This window comes from Bos indicus, chromosome 15, assembly GCF_029378745.1.
Source record: "Bos indicus isolate NIAB-ARS_2022 breed Sahiwal x Tharparkar chromosome 15, NIAB-ARS_B.indTharparkar_mat_pri_1.0, whole genome shotgun sequence".
Classification (NCBI taxonomy): Eukaryota; Metazoa; Chordata; class Mammalia; order Artiodactyla; family Bovidae; genus Bos; species Bos indicus.
The window spans coordinates 47,380,871-47,384,570 of NC_091774.1; the positions used below are offsets into that span (position 1 = coordinate 47,380,871).

At 39.2% G+C, this 3,700-nt stretch overlaps 1 pseudogene; it reads left to right on the forward strand.

Annotated features, from left to right (window-relative positions):
- On the forward strand, positions 1–2,992 carry LOC109568858 (TBC1 domain family member 12 pseudogene; annotated as a pseudogene).
- Positions 2,993–3,700: the final 708 nt, after the last annotated feature.

The following is a 3,700-nucleotide window of genomic DNA, read 5'->3' on the forward strand; positions in this document are numbered from 1 at the left end:
ATGGTCAAACCTTCCCAAAACCAAATTGGTGAGGACACGATGTAGCAAGATGTTTTCATGATGTATCCTACTATTTTCTAATCTTGACTGCACATCCTGGGAGGAAAAAGTTGGACATACAACCTCAGTATGTATTTGCAAATTATATGCATGTACTTCCTCGGTGGTGCTAGTGGTAAAGAACCCGCCTGCCAGTGTAGGAGATGTAAGAGATGTGGACTTGATCCCTGAGTTGGGAAGATCCCCTGGAGAAGGGGCATGACAGCCCACTCCAGTATTCTTGCCTGAAGAATTCAATGGACAGCGGAGGCTGGTGGGCTACAGTCCACGGGATCACAAAAAGTCGGACATGCCTGAAATGACTGAGCATGCGTGCACTTCTACTATGTGAAACACATACACAAAAATGGAAATTCAGAAAAGTTGCTCTCTAAGGCCCTCTGGGGCCGAAGCAAAAGCTCAGGGCACACATGGTCAACCATTGAAGGGTGGTTTAATTCCAAGTAGGCATTAAAGGATCATTTTTAAATGCAGGTAAAATCATGGCTCTCATACAGATATAAGAATAAAAATGAGTTTAAGATTTTATTTAACTAATTCATAGAAAATAAAAGTGATACAATCAGGTCAAAGGAGATTACCAAGAACAGACACAGTTAAAAGTCAGGAATATGGAAATGTACAAATAGAGCAAAAACTGATTTTTTGACTGTTTCTCTCTAGAAACAGAATTTGTTTGCATGTCAATAGACAAAAATTATCTGGCATTGCTATCAGTTATCTACAGTTTACAGAATCAGAATCAGACAACTCAGGTGTGCTTTAGAATAAAAACTTATTTTTCCATTTATGTATATTTTTTCCTTATAGTCTCCCCACTTTTGATCAAAAAGAATCTCAAAGAATCCTGATCACAAAATGAATGTGGCCTTATTAGATATGGCCTGATTATTACATAGGTACAGCAAGAATGTCACCACAGAGGTTAAGTTTACTCTGCTGGAGGTTTCCATAAGGAATCTCAGGTTGGAATTCTAAAAGCCTCTATTACTCGCTGTCCTGAGGCTAGGAAGCCATGCCCAAGAAACTATCCACCAAGTTTCATCTGCAGGACTTATGATACATTGTGGTGACTTCTCTCAAAGTCTTCAAAACATCTCTAGGCTCCTGTCATGGAAGTGACCTTCCTTACCAGCCAGACCCTGTAAGTGAGGTACCAGGAAAGCATTGTTGGCAATAAAGTCACCCATGAAGTCAACCTTAGTTCCCTGAGATCTTCTTCCTTTGTCCCTGGGGTTGTGCCCACTTGGAGTGGCCTGGTGACAAGGTCACTGCTAGCATGAGCAGCTAGTCTTCTGCAAAGGAGCTGCTTGGTGGCTGCAGACATCAAAAACCAAGGACCTGAAGCAGCTGGGAGTTAGAGGGTGTGATTCTCTTACTCTTCTTCCAAACAGTCCCTCTATCTGCCCCTGATTCTCTGAAACCTTTTCCAAATAGGATTAACAGGCGCTCAGATCAGCTGTCCACGATGCTCCTGGTTGGAAATTATTCGATAAAGTCCCTCCCAGAGAGACTCTTCAGAAAATCCAAAAGCCCTTCAGCAGGGACAAAGCACGAATGAACAGGGAGGACCTGTAAATCACTGGTTCAGTTTTTGAGACTAAGAAACCTGAATTCGAGTCACCTCCTACCTCCATCCTGATTCTCGAGTATGGGCCATCATATGACTGATACTGCTTTTGTGTCCCATTGAAATCTTTGGCTACTACAAGAAAATCTTCTTGCTAAATCTGTGGAAGAAACTTGAACCTCAGTGAAAAGAACATGGGACCTCTGAGCTGAGCCTTAAATTGAGAAAGTAAAGCAGCATGTTAAGAAAAAAGATTTAAGAAAAAGTATTTCAAATGCAATGGTAATTTGGACCAGTGAAATACTGCCAGGCTGGGAAGTAATTCATAGTTAAGAGAAAGGTTGGAGAATTAAGGTGCAGGGATTGCCCCCTAGTGTTCATGGTAAAGCTTGGAGTCTCCTTGTATTAAGTGAACTGAATATCACTCCTGAATTTATGCAATATTCCTCCCTAGAGGAAAGAGATGGTGGGAAAGCTTCAATGAAACAAGTTCTATCTAAATATATACTTTTCTAGGATAGAGAATGTGTATCTGTTGATGGTCCAGTTGCTGGTCTGGAATTAAGCTCAATTATTGTATGACTTCTCCAGTGTTCTTGCCTGGAGAATCCCAGGGACGGGAGAGCCTGGTGGGCTGCCGTCTATGGGGTCGCACAGAGTCGGACACGACTGAAGCGACTTAGCGGCAGCATTGTATGCCTTTCCATCTTTCTACATCTTTCAGGTGGATGGTCCATATCACGATGTTTTATATAGTATCTTAGGAGGATATTCATACTGCAGACCTGATGTTGGTTATGTCCACGGGATGTCCTTCATGTTGGTAATGTTCATTCTCAGTTTGGAAGCAGTAGATGCTTTCATTGGAAATCTCATGCATAAGTCATTCCAGTTGGCCTTTTTCTGTGTGGATTGCAGCCAGATGTTGATATATTTTGGAACATTTGAAGTATTCTTTGAGGGCAGTCTCTTTACTCTTTTTCTTCATATTAAGTAGTCTTATGGTCTCACTCTAGACATATACTTGACAGATTAGATCTTCACACAGTATCACAAATAACTGTTCTGCTTGATCTGGCCAGTCCAGTCCAGGATGTATTTTGCAGAGATGGGGAGGAATATTTATTTAGAAGTGGGATAAGAATCCTCCAGTAATATGAAGACATTTTCCTTCAGATAGACTTTATTCACATAACACAGTTTCTAAATAAACTGTCAGAGAATCTCACACTGGAAATCTCACACAGTGGCTGCTATATTGCAGCCACTCAGATGTAGAAAAGCACCAACTAATGGACTTAAGTTTTGGGGTCAATGATAAAGGATATTGAAGAAGGAGACAAAATAACAGTACTGCTTTGAACAGCTAATCTTCACAATTAACAGACCAACTGAAACAAAAAGAAGCATTTTTTTATAACAGTATTTTGTTTCCCAAGTAAGCAGCATGGAGAAAGTTGGAGCAGTTCAAAAGAAGCGAGAGATGGAAAACTGCTGATTTTGAATTTTGTGTCTGAAGCAACAGAAGCTTGGGGCTAGTGCACTGGGACGACCCAGAGGGATGGTATGGGGAGGGAGGAGGGAGGAGGGTTCAGGATGGGGAACACATGTATACCTGTGGCAGATTCATTTTGATATTTGGCAAAACTAATACAATTATGTAAAGTTTAAAAATAAAATAAAATTAAAAAAAAAAGAAAAAAAATAAATAAAATACAAAAAAAAAAAAGAAAACCTATTGACAATATTATTTTAAAAAGTTATTTTGTAGGGAGAGCCATTTTACAAAAGAGAAAGTGTAAATGGTTAGTTCATATTCCATAATTTGGGGTAACATTTGAATGCAATAATATTTTAAAATAGTTTTGGGGAAAAAAGACAATGGCTTGTCATACCCAACTAAATAAGCATCATTTTCAAATATAACATTCCAGACAAAGCCTCTGTTATATAACCATTTTTCCAATTATATTTAGTAAAAAGGAGGGTAGATTCTTACTGAACCTTTGCAAATAACTATGTTATCATTTAAAAGTAAGAATATTTAATAAAAGTTTCTGAATTTGGAAG